At 44.8% G+C, this 24,273-nt stretch overlaps 1 long non-coding RNA gene across 3 annotated transcripts in view; it reads right to left on the bottom strand.

Annotated features, from left to right (window-relative positions):
- The window catches only part of LOC144162922 (uncharacterized), a 42,443-nt gene extending 18,928 nt beyond the window's left edge, over positions 1 to 23,515 (bottom strand). The window contains exons 1-5 of one of the 3 annotated variants that reach the window (XR_013320797.1): positions 23,285 to 23,515; positions 21,861 to 21,961; positions 18,212 to 18,301; positions 18,024 to 18,153; positions 9,540 to 9,759 (exon numbers count right to left, since the gene is read on the bottom strand). This is a non-coding gene — a long non-coding RNA (uncharacterized LOC144162922). Of the gene's footprint in view, positions 1 to 9,539; positions 9,760 to 18,023; positions 18,302 to 21,860; positions 21,962 to 23,284 lie in introns of all 3 variants that reach the window. The other 2 variants (XR_013320796.1, XR_013320799.1) reach the window with 2 other exon arrangements.
- Between the last annotated feature and the right edge of the window lie 758 nt (positions 23,516 to 24,273).

Below are 24,273 nucleotides of genomic sequence, written 5' to 3'. Positions count from 1 at the left end.
CCAGCACCGGCGTTCCGATTTCGGGCACGTGCATAGACTTGATCTTCGCTGCAAATTGCACGGTGGTCCTGTTACTTCACCATCCACTACCCGTACACTTCAGCGACCACAAGGCCGGCATCGTTAACGTTACGCCGGGTGTTAAATAAAGAATACATAAAACGCGTTCCTCACACGTTTCACGCAATTGGAGAATCAACCCAACGGAAACACCAAGTGAACCCCCAAGATGCATCGCATCTCCACAGGGTTCCCTTCGCGGGAAGGTGGGGTAATTTTTTGTCTCCAGTTTTGTCACTGGTTTTCTTCAAGAAAGCATGATTAACTCTACAGTAAGCCTTCCGAAAGCATGCACGTGTTTCCAACGCAAGCTCTAGCCGCAGCTGCAAGCAATCACGCACCGCATTGCTCTTCACGCGACCAACACCTTCAGCTGCAGCTGCGGTAGTACTTTTAGTGCTTGCAGCGCTCTTGCGGCATGGCAACAAGGCAAGCATGCGAGCGAGGAGAGGGCGACATATCGCAGTGGGGCTCGCACCCTCGCACCCTACATCTCAACTGCTCATGTCCGTGCGTTTTCCACGGCCACAGCCAGGTGACGGCACCGGTGACTTCGGCCGTGCGCTCCGCGTTTCGTATTTGTATTGTCCATGACTGTACATTGAACTTCTATGCGTGGCGCACGTTTAATGTTGGATTTTTGCACAGCACGGCAGCTTTGCGAAAAAACCAGGCATCATATAGACTAGAATTTCGCTGGGTCGGCCATTTCTTGGGGACTGCGGGGCGAGCAGACGCCGCCGCAGTCACACTGTTGTTTCCTGCCATGCGTGGATACCAGACGACCCAGCGGATTCAGCACGACAACCCAATAGCAGTGGCACTCAAGGGACACAGGAAATTTGTGCAGCGATTATAGTCCGCACATGCAGACACTTGTTTTGTCATGGTGCACTTACGCTTCTTTTAATTGCATGAGCACTTTACGCTTACGCTGATTGTTGGTGCAGCCAACAACGAGGTTATGACACCCGGAGGAGTAGCTTTTGTACATTGCAAGTAAAGGCAATAACACCAACCTGCCCAGAATTAAGAAAATAAACATCAATTGGTGATAAAATTTCAGGCATCCTGCTGGCACGACGAAACGAAGCCTCACAGGCAACCCCCGTAAGGACAAAGAGAGTGTCGGCTGGCACGCCGCCTTCACGGTTTGGAAACGGAATTTACGGGCAAGCCTTACAGCTCTTGGACGCTTTCAACGTTCTCCTTAAATCGGAGTTAAACTTCGCGCTGCTGACTTACCGAATAAATGATACTTCCCAATTTTCAATTTCGCTGGGATGTCTGATATCCACGCACGGCACGGATCAGCGTTTGACTGCGTCGTCGTCTCCTCGCCGCGCAGTCCACAAGAAATGCCCGCGAGGTGGCGTATCGATCGTTAAAAAGTGGCGGCGCCCAGTGCATGGTGGAAATTCTTGTGTATAAGGGTTTTGGCGTCTGTATTCTGCAAGTACAGATTGTTTGACAATATGATGCGAATCAGCATAAAAGTCGCACAAAAGATGGGCCTTAAATAAGTGCAAGGTACAGGTGCTAGCTGTTTGGAACTATGACTGGAATCAACATAGTTCCTGATGGTGTCCTTTATCGCTTTTACTAGCCCAACAAGAATCCTCGCCACACTTATGGTTGAGAACTACTGTTTAGGGAACTGAGAGTCATACAAAAATTCAAACTCATGAAGGAACGTGCAAACCTCATCCTGTTTGGGTGAGACTGAGGGCGCATTTATGTGTACTGACGATACGGAGCACTGTGAATCAGCCGGCATCACTTCAGATGGTAGGATTTATTCTTGGTACTGCACATTTACAGCATGTTGAGCACAGATAAGCGCAGATTACATTGCGCAATTTTGTTCAGGCCACTCGCGGACTGAATGCGCACAAGGTCACTTCCTTCGTTTTTGCGAGCATAGATTTTGCCATTCCGTGTCCAGAGAAACCACCAGTGGCAATCGCATTTCTTTAAACCAGCTAGGCCCGGCACTGAGGGACAAGGGTGCCCGTTTACGAAGATCGAAGATTCGTCGTCAATTCCGATCTGACTGTTCCTAAGGCGGCTCTTGCGAGCCTTCTGAAGCTCAGAGTACTGCTTCTGCTGGCTTTTAAGCTGAACAATCATGTTAGTCTTGTCTGCGTCTCAGCCCAGACAACACCAAACATCCTAAGGACATCCCAAAAAAGGCCCTAAATCCCATGTCCCAAACAGCACAGCCTATGGGCATCCCTGGGACTTCCACACTGGGAGTGTCCTAAAAATGTCCAAGAATGGCTGTGATTGGGATGTATGCGGAAGCGCATGCGTGCTTTTTGTTGATTCGGTCTGCCCGATATTTTGTTTTTGTGCATAGAAGAATAAAACGCATAGGCGCGTGTAATGCGCGTGAAGGAGGTACAGCCGTAAAGCAAATGCATGGAGGAAGAAAAACTTTTCTTTCCTCCACGAGCAAATGCCTCGCGTACCCGCAGGTAGCGCGTGATTGTTGCAGGAAGTGCTTCAGAGAAAGGCTAGTAGACTACTTAAACCAACTGAAAACGCTGCTTTTGAGCACGGCAACTTTCTAAGGGAGGAAAGAACCATCCCGCTCAGATGGCCTGCTGCTTGGTTCTGGGTCTGCCTTGTTGCCATTTTATGTCGTATTTATGTACAATATTTCAAACTATAAGTTAAAAACTAAAATTTCTATTTTATTTTAATACATCTCAATACATTTTTAAAGCTTCGTTGTTATTCCACACCATAAGAGACATCTGTGAGCTTTTTACGAAACTGATTCAGCCGATTCAGCCATCGCAGTTTTATAAACATGGCCGCCCGCGGATGGAAATGTGCGCAGCCGTGCTCCCGTGCTGCTGGAACGTCATTTCACAAGGTAACTATTGCAAGTCGTTTATATGTACCACTCAGTGTTTAAACCCTTCCAATGCCCCTCTTGTGTTTTATGCATGATTTCTTGCTCTGTGGTCGAAGGTGGGTGCTCAGTGTGGAAACGGTCAAAAGGCTTCTCCCGGGGTGGCGGGAGAAGTTGCAACGCTTGCTGCACTGTTTCGCGTCGCTCAACTTGTTTTGTACATCTAGCTGTTGATTATTTTACATGAATTTATTATACAACTAGTATAGAAGGGCATCACTGCAACAGATAAAAAAAAAACGCCGCCGATGCTGGAAAGCCGAGCAAGAACAACTAGACAAAGAGACATTATTGGGCCTCAATAGTTTGACTAACTAAAACTTTTCGCGTAGCTTAGTTCCTGGTTCTAGGCCTCAATCATCAATCCCGCGCTACCCGGAACGAAATCACTCATTTCTCGCATGTATTTAGATAAAACCACGTCTCGGGTTTTGTCAGCGCGTGAGACAGTCCAGTGACAGCCCTCGGTACTGACTGCGTTTTTTTCTTTTTTTCAGAAATGATAGAGCGGCAAGGCGTTATGCGTTATAATTTACGCGTTTAACATTTTTCACTGAGTAGCATGTCAGTGTGTGATGTGCTCAATTTACTCAGCTCGCGTGATCGCTTGCCCTTGTATGTGCTAATGACTGTGCTGCAATCTAAATGTGGCTTGCTGCTGTAACTTTGCGGCCGTTTGTAGATGGGCATGTTGGCGACTACACAACCTCCACAGCAAAGAGAATTCCGACAAACTATGCAACAAATGGCAACGTGATCTGGGCCGCTTTGAATACTCAGATCTGGGCCGCTTTGACGACTGTTTTAAAGAAGGGCACTGTGGGGGTAGTTGTGCATCATGTTTAAAGGGCTACGAAGACTGACTTCACAGTGCGGTTACTCTTAAAAAGCCTTAACAATTTTTCATGAGCGGTAAACACAACCTTTCACTCATTTTGTTTGTAATCTTTCTCAAATTGCACGATATGCTCTGAATATAGGTATTGCAGTCAGTCTTTAACTGCCAAGCAGCTATATTTCTTTTTTTTTTTTTGCCAGTTTCCTGTAGTCTGTTGTCAGCAAGCAGACACTCAGAGATGCAGTTAGCAGTTTTTACAGGCAGCTTTAAACCTGGTGGGCATTACCGGAAAACTGCGACTCTCGTGTCTAGTGTCGTCCTTGTTATTGTTACTCTGTTTTATTTCATTGTGCTTTGCACCATTGGATCCCAGGGAAGACTAATGTAATGGCGCATTTGACAAATGTTTAATGGTAAATGGCTGCAGTAGCTTGCATGTGTGTGATGCGTTGTGCCAACAAGCATGATTGTAAGAGCCAGTTCAAAATCTTTTGACTGAAAATTATTTAGAAAAACTGTTTCATTTACATCTGAAGCAGGTGAAATGTTTGGGCAATCATGGAATGTAAAGGTCATGTCCATGAAACAGAACTAAATAGCAAAATTTCTATCACACATCAAATTTCTGCGCAAAACAACCCGCAAGCTCCTCAAGGTTTCGCATGGCAGCGGGCTGCTTTAGTGTTGTGAGTTCTGGCCACGAGGTTTATTTTGACTGTAGCGCAATCACGAGAGCACGTATCAGGAAGGGCTATGTGAGAGATCAGCGAAGCTCAGCTTGTACTCGTAAGCATGCCGTTTTACCCATGGTGTGAAATCACCATGGGTAAATGTTTATCTGTACACTTCGGTAATGCTCGAGTTTTGTTTCCTTACTGGCAGTGTTCAAGCTAGCCGGTGTCTGCACTGTTCATTGAATTCATTACAAGTTGTTTTCTAAATTATGTGCAGGCAGCTTCATGGGCCATGGAAAGCCTCCCCAGCCACAAGGAACTCCAAAAGGATAAGAAGACAGCAACACAGTTCTGACGTGCTGCAGAAAGAGCTGCGGCACACTAGAAAATCCTTGGAGCTCCAATGCAGTGACTGCCAAGGAATGATATGAAAGTCGTTTAATCTGATTTTCTTTTTCTTGATTGCTCATGTATATTTTCCTGACACTAATCTAAACTGTTTTTTTTTTGTGTGTGTGTGGTAAGCTACTACGTGGTAAAAAAACTACAAATTTCAGGGCATCATGCCAGAATAAGGTGCATGGCACCAGTACTCCCTCAGGGTGTGGTTGTCCATTTGGACGTTTGTATGGTCTCTGCTGTGCGTCAACTAACACCACATACATGGCTAATGTACTATTACAAAGTGCAGCCTGTCTAGTTTTGAGTGATATCAATATTATTTATCTTAGTGCAGGGGTTCTCAAGCATGTTGGTCCCAGGGAACCCTGCTAAGTTCCGTTAAGTGCCAAGGAACCCCCCCCCCCCCCCCACTCCCGCCAGTTTTCATTCCATTCATACTACATTACCGTGCAATAAATTCAAAAGCAAGCAAGGGTATCGTTTTTTTTTCCTGTCGACTTTACGCGAATGCGTACGCTAGCGGCACCTATCTCCAAACAGGGGAAATGCGCATGGGAGTAATATAAGGCCGAGATTCAAGTGCAATAGTTTAACCACGTGGCCCGTTTTCGGAGTCTGGCTGGCTACAAGCTGCTGGCGAGATTTATTGCGCAGCTCGCGCGTTTCGGTTATGCGCCGAGATGTACTTACTGACACTCGGGCGTGAGTAATGGGGGTTCCTTAGATCGATCGCACCTCAAGTTCACCATACAAGACTTTGTGACTGCGGAACCAGGGAAAATTTATCAGTGGCTCACGGAACCCTGAGGAGGGGCCTGCGGAACCCCTAGGTTCCGCGGAACCCACTTTGAGAAACCATGTCTTAGTGTATGAGAGACAAATTCAAATTTAAAACTCGAGAAATCTTATTTTGCTTCACTTGCCTCTGTATTTTTGAAGTTATAGAAAACAATTAAACAAATTGGATAGATTGCTGTGCATTCAAAATACATACCAATTAGTGGCTGCATGTTGGAATTCAATTGGTTTCAAAATTTCTTCATATTTCTGCTAAAAAAGTCTAAAAAGGGAAATTCTCTACTTGATATTTACATGACTCAGTGCAGAGCAGTGATAGTTTTTGTACATGTTGGCTGTAGACTGATTTGTTTGCCGTCAAAATTTGGCTGCATTTATTTGGAATTTTTTAATTGCCAAGGTTAAAATGTCGCAATATACATCCTTACACGGTCCCACATTTTCAACGCTAACTCATAAGTATGCATGCACATATCTTTCCACATTTAGACCTCCGTGCGTAAAATGGTAACAAAATGCATCCAAATTTTAAAGGTAGGAAAATATGCATACAGCCAACACGTGCAAAGTGTTATTCTTCTGCTCTAAGCCGTGTAATGTTACCTGTTCATCAATTTTTTTCTGTTAGCTTTTATTTGCCTTTTAGCAGACAGGTGAAAACCTATTTGGCTGAGAACAAATTTGTCATCATGTGGCCAATTAGCATGTCTTCTAAGCACACAGGAAATGTCCTCCCTTTACGTTGAATAGTTCTACATAATTCTTTTCAAATGTAGGTACACGTGATCCAAAATTTTATTCTATAAGTTTTTTTTTTCCTTTGCAGTAGGTTTTAGAACTAGTATTTTATATCAATCAGAACTAGATCAGCTGGCCTTTCCAATGATTTCTATGTGTGTGTGGTGCAAAGCGATGCCTTACGGTAGCCCTGTATTGTTCAAAAGTGGCCGTGCGGCCTGAGGGAGTGTGACTGCCACATTAAAGGGCCATGCAGACAAAATACAAGCTTGTTTTCTTCGAAAAATTTGGGGTTTTGTAGTGCCCTTAGCACGTGTCGGGCAGCAAATGATGCTTTATTCGCCAAGAAATTAATCAGTTTAAGTTAAAATTTTGATTCTCCCGCCAAATCGTGTTTTGTGACGTCTGCCATGACATCACAAGGAAGGGTCTTCAAGCTAATTTCAAGTGCGCCGTCCTGCCTGCAGCGGACTGCGGAGCCTTGTTTACCATCAATCCTCTTAAATATCGCCACCATGCTGTCTTCACCTTTGCTTTGTTTTTGACTGTATTTGCACCTGGCTTGGTTTTATTACGGTAGGTACTAATTGCTTCGTGAAACATGGGGTACGTCTACAATTAGGGTCACGTAAGACAATGTCGCTTACACCGCTCGGCCAGTGTCGTCTGAGACAACCCCAAAGCGCCACAGTGCTGTGCTGCTATAACAAGCATAGTGTGCGCAGTAGTTACAGCAATACGCACTGGTTCTTCTTTTGTAACTTCCATTGTTTCACCCCACCATTCTTACTGCTATAAAATGAATATGCATTACACTTAAGCGAAAATAGCTTATTCTGCAAGCTTATAAGCCCTGCCTAACTTGTGTTTGCTTTTGCTGGCCTCAGCCAATCGCACGGCTGTGCGTATGGTGTCACGTGTCCTAGTGTGGGAAGTGAGCTAGTGGGTCGTATGGCAATTCCCTTTTTTCCTAATTATGTAGCTTATTTGAACAACGTTTACATTTAAAGGGGCCATGGAGACAGGTCAAGTTTGGTTCCTTCAAAAGATTGCCTCGGTAGAATCAGGTTGACACCACTTTTAACGTAAACTTCACTCAAATAAGCTACATAATTAGGAAAAAAAGGGAATAGCCATGCGACCCACTAGCTCATTTACCGCAGCAGAACCTATGATGTCATATGCCAAGCTGTGCGATTGGCTGAGGCCGGCAAACACAAATTAGGCAGAGTTCATAAGCATGCCCAAAGAGCTATTTTCATTTAAATTTAGGGCACATTCTTTTTATATCGATAAGAATGGTGGGACAAACAGTGAAAGTTAGGAAAGCACACATAAACATTGAAGTACCTCTGCGTACTGCTGTTGGTACTGCACGCACTATGCTTCGTTTAGATGCATAGCACTGCGGGGCTTTGGAATTGTCTCAGACAACACTGGCCAACTGACGCAAGGTCGACAATATGGTCTTACGTGACCATATTTGTCGAGCGAGCACCATGTTTCACAAATGATTATTTTCTCCATGAATAAAAACAAGCCATGTTTAAATACGGTCACAAACAAACCAAAAACATAAGACTGCTTTCCGTGGTGTGGTGGCACCATCTAGGTCAACTAACAGTAAACAAGTCTCCGCTCCACACCAACTTTAGCTGAAAGACCTGCTCTTATATCACTGCAGCTGTCATTCAAACACACGTTTTGGCGTGAAAATCAAAATTTTAGCTTAAATTGATTAATTTCGCAGTGAACAAACCATCGTTTTCTTCTGGACAAGCGCTGGGGGCACTATAAAACACGAAATCTTTCGATTAAAGCAAACTTGTATTTTGTCTTCATGGCCCCTTTAAAGTTGTGTCAAAATGTTTCTATCGAGGCAATCTTTTTAATGAACCAAACTTGTGTTTTGTCTGCATGGCCCTTTTAATGGTTGTCAGTAACTTTCTGTGCACTAATGCGCTTTTCCTTTGTCGTGAAACATGTTTCACCTTTTGGTATTTCATAAAGTACTGCACTTTCAGACCTTATTCTTTATGCCATAAATTGCTTAGAAATTAGGCTCACTCTATTTTGTAAATGAATTAGTCAGGTGCATGGCACATTTCTGATGTAAAAGAGAAGAGACGATTCTTATCTTTCTGTACATAACTCGTGCTACCTTTAGAAATTTTTCATGTGAAATTTCACTTCTGCTTCAGCTACTCGAATTTATTGTGAGAAACAGAAGTAAAGTCATGCATCAAGTTATAAAGAACTTTTGCTTGTGGTATTAAAAGTGTATCTTTAAGACTTAAGTGCTGCTTGATTTTGCCACTGATCTCTGTTATGTACGAAATTCGTCCAATAAAATGGTTTTGCAAGGTTTTGCAGAGTTCTAATTGTGCACTTGAGTGGAGGAAAAGCTCCATTGCAATGGAATGTTGAGCTATAACCACAAGCATTAATGAAACATGTCCTGAAAAGGACCTACGAGCACCTTTTTGGAACATCCCAAAAATGTCCTTTCTTTGTTCTACATGGGATGTCAGACCTCCCAGCAAAGTCCTGGTCTGGGACATCCCAGCGAGGTCTTTTTTGTATCACTTGGGATGTTTTTGGAACTTAAGTGGGATGTCCCTGGGAGTTCCCGAACTCCCAGGTGGGACATCCCTGGTACTTACCTAGGATGTATGTGCGTTGTCTGGGAGGTGGGGACACGGTGACATACTACCTAAATGTCGTTGGCAACAAGAGGCTCGGCTATCAGTGCACCTATCGTACATACGAGCTCTGTGACGTCTTTGCCGTCAGTCTGCACAATGCCCTTAATGTCAAGGTTTGAGCTGCGGGAATACTGCTCACACTCGTCGAGCTTCCTCTGAAGTTGTGCAATGGCACTCGCAAGCTTGCTGCACATGCCACGTAAGCTGTCATTCTCCTTTCTTGATGCCTACCTTTCTAGACGCTCTTCTTCGAATTTCTTTTTCATTTCCTCAAATGCATTTTCCATGAATTTGACTCCTTCCTGCCTTTTTGTTAATTCGGCACAAAGGCAAAAAGTGCAAGCACGCACAACACTTCAAAAAGCCATCAGTTGTATGCGCTGCAGTAAATTTGGCACACCAACCTGCAGTGTTGGAACAGAGCGATCAGCTTCTTGGCCCTTCAGCTGTCACCGCTGCCGAGTGGCCCCCTCAGTGATCGCTGCATTCTTTATATCCTTGCTTTGCATGACACAGGGGCGACGTAGCTTTCCATTGCCGCGTGGCCGCTGCGGTCCTTCCGTTCGAGGGAAAGGCGAGAGGAGAGGGCAGGTTCCACGCTGATATGGTCACGTAGTCACCAAGCTGCAGTGTTGGAACAGAGTGATTAGCTTCTTGACCCTTCAGCTATCACCACTGCCGAGTGACAGCAAGAGGGATGTCCCTGTACTAAAACATTGGGACACTCGTTTTCTAACGCCTCGCACTAGAATGTGATGTGTACTAAAAAGACACACCGGGACACTAATTTTCCAACACCTCGTGCTAGAACGCTTCATCTCCGCGGGCAAAAATGCGTACTAAAAGAACACACTGGGACACTCGTTTTCCGACGCTTCGCGCTAGAACGCATGCTGCGGCGTATGACCCGAAAACAACTTACGGCCAGTTTGTCTCTCAATTAATTGCTTAAATCCAGTTCAGCGCAAGAGAGGGCACCACTGCCTCAGCAAGCGCGCGATTGATTTTCTTGCCGGCACTCCTCTGGCGCCCAATCAGTGCAGACCATGTGGCAAGAGAGAGACTTACAATCATTCATTGCACTTATACACTGCATGCTTCGCTCCTCCCAAGGTTTCACGTTAGTGGAGATGGTGCGGAATTTTTTTTTAAACGCTTTTCGTAGCCGAATATATTTTTGATGGAAAAGCATATTTTAGAGCCTGTTGGCAGTACGAATTTTAAGGTGTAAGGCAGTGGTTCTCAGCCATGTCTGCCCCGAGGACCCCTTTTGGGCTTGCGAAAGTGATGGGGGACCCCACGATGAAGCATATGTTGAACGGTGTCAAGATTTCAAACAATTTGTACTTGCAGCTTACGTCGCCCACACACTTATCCAATGCCCACCTTTTCTGTTTGACGTTAATGGCGATGTGCCTCATAATGGTAAACACTTTGCTCTTGAATCTAAGTCTTCTAACCACCGATATGCTGCCTTTTCTGTGTCTGTTGTTTTGCTCAGAGCTAGCGTGTTTTGCAAAAAGTAGACGTTCAAATATGCGCTACACGAAGAAACTGAGCGTACATGTACCGCAGCGAAGCCACGTTTTTGCCGTGCAAGAAAGAGCTGGCAGAATCGAGAAAAGACGGGTGGAAAAATTTTGAGAGAGGCTCACGGACCTCTCAAATGTTCTTGGTCCACGGACCCCCATTTCAGAGCCACCGGTGTAAACAGGGGTGGAACAGGGCACATGGGTTTTGGAGCATCCTGGGAGCAGGCAGGCAAAAGTGCCTTTTGTAGCAGGCTTGGAGCAGCCACAAAGGCGTTTTCGCAGCAGGTTTGGAGCAGCCACAAATGCCATTTGGAGGAGATGTAACACCATTTCACGGCATTATGGTGCCGCCCTAACCTCCGTACAGGCCACTGTGCAAGTCCCCTGCCCATTACATTTGACCTATCTACTATATCAGGCGTTCTACCATGCACTATAATCAACTCTGAGCCAGTAACGCAGTTTTTGTACTATATCTAGAGGTTTACAAAATGCAGTTATCTACCTTTGGCCCTAGCGAGCGCGCCGCGTTATTGCCGTTAGAAGGTCACGCACAGAGCCGAAAGAGATCAGATAACAGGCCTCCCTTCGTGTCCGGTAAACAGCACTGTTTATGCAACCCCACGGCGGTATTCGTAAAACAAGATGTTTGCTTGCATTTTTTCTATCGAACAACGGTTTGAGTGCGTGCGACGCTGAACATATATAGCTATTTCTTCACCCGTCACAGGGATGCAAGAGTCGACGAACTTTGCCGCAGACAACGTAACTAGAGCATGTCAGAAGGCCCAATTAATATTACACCATCCTTCGCTAAGCAAAGCTAACCCCAAAGTTGAATTGAATTGAAGTTTATTTGTTCCTTTGTGAATACAGAAAAATTGGGGGTGGGGAAGGTAAAAGTCAACCAGCATCCCTGCGTTTCACAGGGAGTTCGTGTCAAGTTTCAGATTCCTTTCCGTTTCTAGTTCACAGGCGAATATGAGTAATTACCTCAAAACAAAAGTGCACCAAATTGACAAGCGAGGGCAAGGCGTCCAAGACTCTGTTTGTTCAATCATGCAGCAACGCAAAGGTGCGGGCAGCAAAGCAAGGATCACCAAAAATGGCCGGTTAAATTGATGTTCACCTCCAATAAACTATAACCTTTCATGCGGATATTATTCTATTTGCTATGAGACACAAAACATTTTACTTTTGATCAGTTCTCATTGATTCTGGCGCAGCAGCCAACACTGCAACACAGAATTTCAAACAGATGGCGCGTAGAGCCTGCTACCTTATGGCTAAGCCAAAGCCAGGTTCGATAGCTGCTCATAGCCTTGATGAAACCAAAACCGTAAACACATTGATGAAACCAAAATCACGACGTTTCGGCCAAGCTGTCGGCCGCTGGGCATCATGGAAGTCTGTCATTTTTTTTTTTAGTGCCAGCTAGATGAAAAATGGCAATATGGATAGGTTTTTACACCGATTTCAAAAATGTAATTGAACATAGGTTCATTTGTTCATGAAATACAGTGCTTTAAAATTTGTTTATTCAGGCATTTCTTACGGGGGCTTAGAGCAATTTCGCTTGATCAAACTCAATGATGATTTATATGGATATAATTCCAAAGGTCTGCTCTGCCAGGCTCTGCTATTTTTGCTCATTTTGAAGACTTTTGAAATGCATGAAGAAGACGAACACTTAATATGAACAATTCGTACAAAATCGTCTCATCTTTACTCATTTTCGCAATTAGGTGAGCAATGACAGAGTAATAAAAATAGCATCACGGGCTAGATCAATTCAATACGAATGCAACGGTACCAGACTTGTCATCCTAGCCCAAGAGCAACATTACACAGCCCCCCGTAAGGCAGAGCGTAGTCTTACAAAAAAAGAAACTGCGAAAAATGCATTTGAAGTTTCAGGTCAAGGTAACTAATGCTATGGCATAGATACAACAATATAATAAGCATCATTTCGTAGCTCTGTTCTTCCCGACGAAAAGCACATCAAGTATGCGACTAACACAAGGATAACTCTGGAAAGACTGACATAAATTTACACGAATACCGTACAAATTGTGAGGGTAAATTAAATTTTCTACTGCTAAACTTCAGAAACTGTACATCCTCTTTACCCTTTTATCTCAGTGTCTTTCCAGAACACAGAAAGGCACACAAACCATGTGTTGTTGTTACTTTTGTGCTACCAATGAGACTAAAGCACAGCAGCCACACAGAACTAGAGATTGTCCCGCAATGCATCTGAAACCAACAGGAGGTTGTAGGTGCCTGCACTTTGGTGATCAACGCTTGAGTGATACAAATAGCACCACCTGCTAGACCAATTCAATACAAATGAAATTATCAGTCTTGTTATCCTAGCTCAAGAGTAGGCTTATCTTACTCTTACCAGATGTTTCTTTAGAAACATCCCGTAACCCTTTACGGCCCAGCCCACACAAACGTGTGGGTCAACGAATTCGTTTACTTAGTAGCGCCTGTTCGGTTTCGGTTTCACAGCCCCGGGTAGCCGCTGCGAACACTTCCGAGACTTTATTGGTTTCGGTAGTTCATTCATTTTGCCACCAGGGGACGAGAAATTGCACATTAAAAATGGCGCCCCAGCAGGCACGATTACGCTAGCCGCCTTCAAGATGAAAACTGATATTTCTTCTTGCTATTCTCATATTTTCTGAATAACAAGCGTAAGACACGACTTGCAGGACTTGGAAAAACACGATCGGCTAAAAAATACACCCGTTCCCTTCGTGTGCGTTCCGTCATCACGCTTGAAAAATGAACCCACACATATGTGTGGGCTGGGCTTTCGTCGTTACGAAAATTTTGCTGGGCGGTATAGGCTGGCGGGCTCGTGCACTGCAGCGCTAGCGATAAATAATTTTTTCTTGCTTTCTTGGTGTCTCAATTATTCGCGGTTTTGTGCTGGCTTGTTGGTAATGTTTTCTGGCGCCTAAACCTTGAAATAGTTCCGTAATTACTTGTGATAATAATATTAATTATAATTATTAATTACATTAATTAAAACATCATTGTTATTTATTTTCACACAATCCTATTTTTAATGCAAGTACTTTTGAAAACAATATAAAACTTATAAATAATACGTAAAAATGCAGTTTTTCTGCGCCTGATGCCGTTTTTAAGGTATTCTTACTATGCGCGGCTCATACGAATAGAAGCCCAGCCCATACATATGTGTGGGTTTGTTTTCTGTGTGAAATACTCTGAGCTTTCCATTTTAACTTGTCGAAGCATGATTAGTAAGGGGTAAATACACAAAATTTAATTACTTGTGGCCATTTTTTCTAAAATATTTTTGTTGGGCCGGAAAGGGGCAAGGGAGAGGGTGGTCTCACAAAAGAAGAAACTGCAGAGCTGCAGGTGGACTTTAATTTGGCCATCAATGCCAGAGTGATACAAACAGCCTCACCTGCTAGATCTATTTATTGCAAATAAAATGGTACCAGTCTTATAATCCTAGGCCAAAAGCCAGATAATGAAACACTCCGTAAGGCAGAGCATGATGTCGCAAAATAAGACAGAGAAAAATGCATTCCTAGTTTCTAACTCGTTTGCTACAGCATAGCCACAATATAAAAAACACCGTGTCACTGCGTTCCAAAAGAAAAAAAAAAAGTATTCGACCGTACCATAAAAATAACCAGAAAAACTTTATGCCAGTAATGAAAAACCTTGGTAAACAGCGCTGGAAAACTACACTTTTTGCTGAACTTCACAAACGGTACTTGCTGATTGTAGGGTTTAACTCGCCGACGCAACACAGGCAGTGAGGCGCGCCGTAGTGGAGGCCTCCGGAACAATTTTGACCACCTGGGGATCTTTAACGTGCGCCGAAATCTTGTACATGTGGGTGTTTTTTGCTTTTCGCCTCCATCAGAGAAGCGGCCGCCGCAGTCGGGAATCGAACCCGCCACCTCGTGCTCAGCAGCACAACGCCTTAGCCACTGAGCCACCGCGGCGGATAAACGGTACATCTACTTTGCACTTCCTTCAATGTCTATGCAAACTAAAGAAAAGCACAAACCTATTGTGCTCCCGACTTTTTTTTCACAAATAAGACCACAGAACAACAGCCAACTAAACCTGGACATTTCAACGTTGCGCTTCTCGGACCAGATTCGTGCGTGACAGGCGATCTCGGCACCGTTGACTACGGCGATGTCCGTCGTTTTTTCGTAGGCTTGCAGAGCGTAATTTGTTGAGGTAAAGGTCTCCAAGCATTGCGGCAGGAGACAAAAAAAGGTTCTGACAGAATCGCAGTCACTAGCGGCAGAGAAAACGCACCTGAATTCAGGAATCGCCCACAAGATTCTGATTGAATGGGTTCTACGTGACCTACTCACAGACCACTGCACCATTTCATGTGAGCTCTGTGAGGAAGCATTGAATTAGTTTCCGAGCTTGTGGATACAACAAGTTTTGCATAACCTTAATGTTGATAATTTTTCTCATGCTTAAATTTTTCAAAGGAACGGGAATACGCAGGGTGGGGCCCATCGCAGTTACACCTGAATTGTGGGGTGTTACACTCGCCTGTATGGTGGTCGTGCTGTGATCATTTCGCGCAAGCTTCTTGCCCTCGGGAGTTGTTGCTACTACAGTTGAACCTCGATATAACGAACCTCGATTTAACGAAATTCGCGATATAACGAATTTTTTCAAGTTTTCTATAAAAATTTTGCTAAATGCATTTATTTTTGTCTCGATTTTACGAAGTAATTTTGTGCGGCGCTTCCGATTTAACGAAGTCACGGCAAAAAAGGAAGAATGAAATTCCGGTCGAGGCACGTTTTATTTTGCCTCTCAGAACCTACATTGAAAAAATTCAGTACTCGCATTGACTCTTGAAAGGCTAAAATGAAAGAAAAGCGGTGAAATCTGCGGTTGACAACAATTAAAAGCGAAGAAAGAAGCTGCACAAACCGCTAGCGGTCATGGACGGTTTAATAGTGCGGCCGCCATTTTGACGTCTCCATCGTTGCCTACGCCAGCGCCCTCTATGCTTAGGCTGCCGAAGCCTACTTCAAGCTTGTTTTCTACGCGTCCTTGCTCACGGTGCTCTCTAGTGCTGCTGCTCTAGGTTGTGTTCGCTGATAACCACATTATTATTTTGTTCGTGCATCATTAGGTGAGTCTTGTAAGCAGCATGAGCGCTCCAAGGGAAAGAAAAGTGTTCCGAACAAGGGCCTGAGGAAGTGCCGGTGAAGCCAAAGGCCACCGAAGTGTGGGATGCCATCGACGTTCTGCGGAAGCACGCAGGCGCACGCGAATATTTTAAGAGCAAGCCTTGTTAGCGCTGTCAGCATACGAGCATCATGTAAAGCTCACCCTGGTCAAGAAAGGCCAAGCACTGCTTACGGACTTCTTCACTACAGCTTGAACATCCAGTGCTGGTGGAAATAAATTGCTCTCTTTGAACGTGGTCATCTTCGTTCCACCAGCGTTCATTAGACAGCTGCGGTGCGGAGAAATCAGTTTATTTTTCTTCGGGGCTCAGTGGGCATAAAAGTAATTGCTTAATCGAATTTGGCCGGAAGATAATTATGGTAAGTTAGAGGGAGCACGTAAGCGCTGCTCCACACAGTGAAGCGGTCCGCGTGTACTCCGCTTAACTTGCAATCATGGCTTTATATCGAGTGTCGTGGTTGCGTCACACGCCCATACTGCAGAGCCTTTGTACATGAAAAAAGTCTTTCGAGAATTTTATAGCAGTCTTCCGCTGTTGGCCCGCCACACCCCTCAATGCCGCGCTTAAGCCTACCACTGAACGGACAAAAAGAGGCGTAACTTCGAACGAGCACCTCGCCGGGGGGAAGTTCACGGGGCATGGACGCGGGTTCAATTGACTAACAGCGGCGTTTTGTAGTGACCGAAATGAAAAAAAAATAAGACGTGGAAACCTCATTTGCTGTCATATTTAATGAGGCGTTGCGGAAAAAGCACTGGTTTTACGACGACACATGAACTACCGTCGGCTATCCGAATTCCATTGTCTAAGTGTTGAAACTCTTAATTCACACAATTTTCGCGGCCAGTTTTAGTACAGATTTCGCTTTAACTGGAGAAGTAACTACATAGCAGTTGTTTCCTGGCAATTGGCAAGGTTTTGAAACCTCAATAACTGCTTAAATGAACTGTAAAATCGAAACCTCGATTTTACGAAATTTGCGGTCCCAACTACGACTTCGTTATATCGAGGTTTAACTGTATGTCCATACCTTTCACATTTCAAGCAACGTTGCGGGTTTGGGATGTACTGTTTTATCTGACAATGAAGGAAGCTTGCTTTGACTAGGTAATTGCACTGATTTGTAGGTCACCTATGTATGTTTGCTTGAGAAGGTTGATAGACTGTTCCTCACTTCTAACTTCAATGAGCATGTCACCAGATGCAAGTTCCTTTGCACCATAGTTTTTCCCGACCACAATTTCAATTAATAAACTTGGCGATTAAAAAAACAGATTTCAAAGTTTATGAGGTTGACTTGTCGACAATCTGCATAACTAAGAAACGGGGAAAGCTGTCTGGGTTTGCGAAGACAAGGTTGGATAGGGGTTTGAAGATTGCTTTAAACGCTTGAAAGGGCGGATTTGAAAAATACCACACAGCATAGTATGAATGAGGGTAGGGGTATTAAGTCCACTGAGGTTACCCTCATGCTCAGCAAGGTTCCACAGCCCCCTGCCTGATAAACAGACAGGGAGCCCATCCACAGGAGCTTGATCAAAACTGCAACGGGCCCCGTTCGCAGCTCCTAACCCTTCACTTTTAAAATTCTCGCCACGGTAGGTAACAGCGTAAGTATGGGAGCTCGGAGTACACGTTGTCGCCATTGACAGTCAGTAACATTACTCAAAATGCTCTGTGTGTGCGCCCAGCCAAAAGACATCAGGTTAAACACGAGTGGCAGCACCACAACACCCCCAAGCAGTAATCACCCGAACTAGAGCGGAACGATACAAAGGGCACATAACATACTGCTTACTTTACCCCCACACTTTGAATCTCGTGCATCTTTTTAGTTCAAACCTTAGATTTCACACTGTGTTCAACTTTGGGGAGGGGACATTAAACATGTCATGATTCTATTAAAAGTAAGAAATCCAGTGCTGGGACTACTAAGTCGTTCTGTGTAGCAAACCCATATTTTGACTTCATGCTTTGTTTGAAAATACCGGTAAGGCACCATCAACATGTGTTCCTATTACAGCCCTCCCTTGTAGCACTAGAAGCTTGCCACTTGGCCACTTAAACGTTCCACCTACTAGCAACGGATATTTTAAATGGTAATTGCATTGAGGCTTTGAAAAGTTACACACCTTTTAATAAAGCAAATCCAGTCATTCTTCTTGATGAATAATATGTGCCAGCGAAGTCCAGGAGATGTGGATAGAGTTTTCAGCTCTCCTTGCAGTAGACTGGCAACATGCTGTGTAGCCTTCTGTATGCCTGAGTTTGTGTCGTAACACATTGTTATTTGGCTGAAATCTCTCAACTCTGCACCCACCGGTCTTGGGAGGTGTCAGCTGTCGCGGCAGTGCAGCTGCAGGACCAGCCACAGCACTCGGACCCCTGGCTGTCCCTCCTCATGCAGCACCTGTAGCAAAATGTGCCCCACATCACAAGCCAGTCACAGGCGCTGGAACATATGCCCACCACGAGAAAGCACAATGTCTAGAAAAGCTTATTTTTACCAATGTACAAAAACAGCTTGCATAGCCGATGCAAGACGCAGCCCACTTCACAAATACAGTTGAACCCCTTTATAAGAGACACGTACCGGGGAGCAGTTTCTGTCTCTTATAAGCAGGGAACCATGTTTTCACTCGCTAATCAGACCATAGTTCAATGTGGGCACCGTATGACTAAGATAAGCTCAAAAGAACGCTACAGCATGTTGCAAGAGATTCATTCTAATTTATGTTTGGCCCCCAGAATTTATGAAACAGTTCTGAATCTTCGTTTGCTTCATGACTGTACTTACACTGTCTTTTACAACCGATTCTACAACCTTTTTTCTTCCTTTCACGGTTTGTGGAAGATGAATCGTAGACGTTGAGTTCACAAGCCTGATGAATAGCCAGAGCGCACAGCTTCTACCGCTGTGTGCTCAGGCTATTCATTACGCTTGCAGGACTCAACATCTGCGATGCTTTTCAATTGGGAGCTACGCGAGTGGGAGAGCCCGCATGTGCGGTCGCGCTCCAATGGATGGCAGTAAACTTTAACCATTTCTGTAAGTTGTATTTGCATTGGCAGGGCTTCTCATCGTCATTTCATAGCTGACTGAACCACTGTGTGTGTGCTGAAGTTATAATAAATAGCAACTGCAGGCGTCTGTCATCCACCTGTGTTTCCACAATGTAAGCAACTGCAATTAGGGACTGGTGGCACTGCATCTGAAGCTAAAATGTCTGTTACAAGCGAGATTCGAGGATGATTCAAGTTCAAGGATGACGTGTCCCTTATAACCAACTGTCTTCTACATCCGATGTCTGTCATAAAAGAGGTCAATTTAATGGGAAAGATAGGGCAGCCAACCATGTGGGCGAATAGTGTCTCTTATACCCATTTGTCTCTTACATCCATGTCTCCTATAACGAGGTTCAACTGGTCAGCTGACATTTTTTTTACGTAAATGAATGCTCGTTTACTTTAAAATGTGGGTTAAAGATTAAAGGATTAACTTTAAATTGTTTTGGCCAATAAATTTACCGCAAATTAATTTAGGATGGAAAGCACTCCAGTTGGATGGAAAGTGTGGGGTTGAAATCTGGATATCACAGGAAAGCTACTATTCAGTTATCTGCCACCAGCAACAGTCATTTATTATTACAAAAGGGTTATACGGCTCACAGGTAAAAAAATCCGGTGTCTCATGATGGAAAGTGCTTCTATGTCGGATGCACAGCCAGTTTCTGTACGAGCTGAGTGCAGTCCACACGCAGCACATGAGGCAAAGAATGTAGCAAAGAGAGACAAAAGGTGCATAAAAGAAACAAGCAAAGGAGGAGATGCAAACACATGGTAGCAGTAAATATGTCCTTGATAAATACGGCCAGGGGAAGGTCTGCCAAGTTGCGGGCCTGCATTACCTGGGCAAACCCGATTAAAGGTAATTAATTGCCAGTATGCTAGAATGTGTTTCTTGTCACTTCAGTGATGGCTGCAGCATTTGCTTTGGTGGCCGAAACTGCACAAACATTTACTGCTGCATTACCAATTATTACATCACACGTTCGACCTCCGTTTTTACTAAATGATTCTAGCAACAATCTCACCCTACTGGCAACTTCACTCCAAATTCACAAAGAACTGCCGCCTGTCCTGATTTTTTTTTTTTTGCCCAGCGAACCATACACTTACCGATCATTTACTAACCAGTCACCGTTAATTATTATTACCATGTAACAATTAGATTGATCGGATGTAACTGTGGCGATGTCTCCGACTGGTTGGTCAGTGAGCGGTAGCGATTTTGCGCCAAATGGGAAAGTGTACCGCTTTAACTGTGACTAGTGTGGTACGCGTAATAAGGCAATTTTATGCGCCGTCCTCGAAAATTACATAGGAAACCTTGAGGCTACAAATAATGGCACAGGATACTCGTTAAATTGAAGGTGAGCAAACAAGAAAACACCTCGCGCACACTGAAGTTGATATGAATGGAAAAAAAAAAAAAAAAAACAGGCCTCCAGGGCAATTCAGTCCGACATGTGAAAAAGTGGTGGCATCACTTTCAGTGCCACTTGAGCATCATTCGGAGTGGGCACATGCATCGATGCATGAACTAGCTCGTACTGCTGCTTGTACACATGACGTTCAAAACATGGCTTGCGCAAGAGCGGCTTACGATCGTCTCGAACAGCTGTTATCCAGAAGCGATGATACATGTGCGGAAGTGGTGAAAGGACAGGCCCGATTCCGTTCATTCGCTGCTGCTCCAGCATACTGTCACTGGCCAATTTTTTTTCTTAACGCAGATGACTGTTCGTTTATTGCAAAACATGAAATAGAGTATAGTTTTGGCTAATAAATTGTTTAATGCAAATTACAAATCTGCGGTGGAAAGTGCTCCAGTGTAGAATGGGGGCATGCATATAAATATTGGGGTTGAAATCGGAATATAACAGGAAGGCTGCTATACAGCAAAAAATCATTTATTATTACAAAAGCGTTATATGCATCACGGGTGTTAACTCCAGCTGTCACTTTCGGCTGACATCAAACATGGCCGACGCCCACAAAGAGTAAAAACACGACTAATAAGCTCGAATCGATGTCCAATTTCTCGGGGCAGTTACTGCACAGAAAGTAGAATACCGGTTTTGAAAACAAATTTGGTACATTTAGGTTTGCATGGGAATCACACCTGTGCCTTCAAGGTGCGAGACAAACCCACTGCTTTGGTGCCCCGGCTTCTGTATGGTTCTGGTGGCTGGCTAAATAAAGGTGCCCCTACATATGTCGTTTATGTCTCCCTTCGTTTGCGTCTCGTTAGGGCTCTAGCTATTGCCCTTAAGTCATGAACCAACTGCCTCAGCAACAAATTATGCTAAACATGCGTCTAGTGCAAGCCCATTGGGCATGAGACAGCCCAGCCAGTGGGGAGGAAATACATGACAGCACGTGAGAACGGGCGCACCCCAGCCATGAATAACACTGATCCTGGGCAAGTAGTCACGTGAAGTGTCACCAGTCTGCCTGTTGGAGTCTTTCACACTGTGTCTCGTGATGTCTTCTGCTATGCGATACTTCTAGGTGGGAAGCACTTCTGTACCAGCTAAGGGCAGTCACAAGGGCCCAAACAAGGCAGCACAGGAGGCAAAGAATGTCGCGAGGAGAGACAAGAGCTGAAGAAAGGAAAGAAATGGATGCAAGCACGATGTAGCAGTACTATAAACAAGACGTTGGTAAGAAAGCCGGGGGAAACCACAATGATTTTGCACTTCAAAGTATGTAAGCAGACTTCAGTGCCTCTAGGACGTTACTACGTTGAAGGGATACCATGATATTTTTAAAACACATTTTAATGGTGAAACCTGACATGTCTGTTTTTTATAAAATGCCCTTCTTAAGAAGAGGGTGAATAAATTGTTTTTTGTTCCCAGAATGGCCCGTTCCTAGTGGTTTTATGTAGAGGTGCAGGCCCTTACCTCACACTCTATGCTCTTGTGCACGACAAGCTCCGGGACCCAGGTTGGAACCACAAGACAACGAAGCGTGGGCATCGCTGCCGCGTTGCAGACATGCATATCTGGACAAACCAAATTAAAGCGAATCACTTCACTGACAGCTGCAGCATTTTCCTAAAAGTTGCGCAAACATTTAATGCTGCTGCATTACCATAAGATCACACGTTCGCTCTCCCCCTTTACAAAATTACTCGTAGCTACAGGGAAAATTGCGCAGTTTGTTAGCTAAGGCCCCCCGTAAGCGTCGCCAAATCTCCCCGTACCCGGCAGCATATTTCCAAACGCTTCGCTGCACAGAGCTCCCACGTGACGTCTGTTCATGCGATGGAGAACGGTAATTCAACGTGGTCGTTGGCTGCGCTCCGAACCTAAAGTGACCTGAAACATGCCAAATCACCATTATTTACAAAAGCAACACGTAGATTTAAGTTTTAAAAACATTAAACTTAGAAAAAAATTAAGCAACAAAAAAACACTAAGAACTAGACCTACTGGGGCTCGAACCCAAGCCGTCAGCGCCAGTACAGTACTCAGTACTCTACATCGAGACCAGAGCGCGCGAACAGTAGGCTCGTATTAGCAGGCGCTCAAAAGGATAGCACGCACAGTGCCATATCCCCATGTCACGTGGGTGCTCTGCGCAGCGGGGCGTTTGGAAACACGCTACCCGCGGCAACCCCACGCCCCCCTGTCCTCAACAGGCTCCTAATTAAATTGGTTGCGAGCAAACGGGAAAACGCCTCGCGCGCACGCACTGAAGGTGGCAAGTGTCTAGTGACACCAGTGGCAAGCATGAACAAAACAAAGGGTGGTGGGGGGTTCATGACAACGCAGTCCGACACCTCAAAAAGGTGTGGCATGTGCAGTGCCACCTTTAGCAACCCAAATTGTAGTCCGCACAAAGAGCTTTGTTCGGACTGGGCACATGCATCCACAAATGCAGTAGCTAGGTCGTATTGTTGGTCATGCACACGATGGTTTGCGCGAGAAACATGACTACGGAATCGAGGCTCGGGGCCAGCTTACGATCGTCGCGAACAGCTGTTAGACGCGTGCTTTTCGGTGAAAGGACATGCCTCGGCTCCGTTCCTTCACTGCTGCCCCTGCGTACTGTCACTAAATGCAGACTTGATCCACTTCATCGCACATTTCTCCAAGGTCCACAGCAAGCAAGCGCGGTGACGATCAGTGCGGAAAACTCGTCAGACTAGGAAAAAACTAGGGCTACCTACCACTGCATTACCTGGTCAAACGGTCCGCGGTTGTCCCTGCTTAGTCTATGAGCCCGCTTAACTAGCGCGTGTATGAAGCGCGCAACCATAGACGCAACCAACGAGGGGACGCAACAAAGAATTACGAATCCCGAAGAATGCGATCAACAATACCTGGAGGCTTGAATAAAAAACGCCGCAGCCAAACGGGAGGCGTTGCTGTAGACTGATTTTTTTCAAAACTTCAAATTTTGTAACGAATTTGTGTTTAGATGATACTTCTTTTCCTCCGAGTTTTTTGGTTACCGCGAACTACAAGTATTACAGTAATCCAAGCGATTGCCGCCCTGCTGGGTCTGCCTGGAACCCCTCCAGGCAGGAAACACGGAGAAAAGAACCGGTCAGCGGCGGCGCAGCGGACTTCAATTTATTTGCGCGTTGCATGAACCTTTGTTGCCAGTGTTTAGCAACACAAAAACGTTCAGTGTGGCCAAACCTTCGTAACCACACATACACAAAAAAAAGTGTAGTAGTTGGTGTTTTTTTTGTTAACAAACAGTTATAATTTTGTTGTTTACACTTGTGATATATTTGAAGAATAAAATTAAAGCGATTTACTTTTGTTATTTACATGTTGCCAGTGCTTTGTATAAAAGTTTGCACAGGGTGGCCGAATTTTTGTGATCATTACAATATTGTTTTTGTTTTGAGAGTTTGGAGTTTGTTTCAATCTCTATTTTTAATTTGTATTTATATTACAAACTTTTTGAAGGTATGAAGTTTAAGTTTATTCTTAGTTTTGCAGAATTCTTTGTTGCCAGACGTTTCCAGTGATGGGCCAGACCAGGGTAGGGTGGCTAGACACCCTATTTTTTGCGCATCCGCCACCCCTCTTTGTGCGTGCGCCTTATTGCCATAGCAACAGAGGCGCGTCGTCTGCTTCCAGGCCCCCCGTCTCCGCTGCCGCGCGCGGCGTCCCCGAAGTCAAACGGGAGGGCGCGCCACGCCGCTCGCCGAAACGCGCCGCCGGCAGCTAGAAGCGTTGCTGCCACATATCCAACGGCGATTTAAAAATATCTGATTCGAGCGTGGAGCGCCAGGCATTTGGCGCATTTTGCTCTGCTTGGCTACGAACGGCTGATCTGACGTTTCGTATCGTATTT

This window comes from Haemaphysalis longicornis, unplaced genomic scaffold (genome assembly GCF_048455015.1).
Source record: "Haemaphysalis longicornis isolate Haplotype H1 unplaced genomic scaffold, Haemaphysalis longicornis Haplotype H1 scaffold_1, whole genome shotgun sequence".
In the NCBI taxonomy this organism is placed as follows: Eukaryota; Metazoa; Arthropoda; class Arachnida; order Ixodida; family Ixodidae; genus Haemaphysalis; species Haemaphysalis longicornis.
This window is presented reverse-complemented; position numbering and strand designations above follow the sequence as displayed.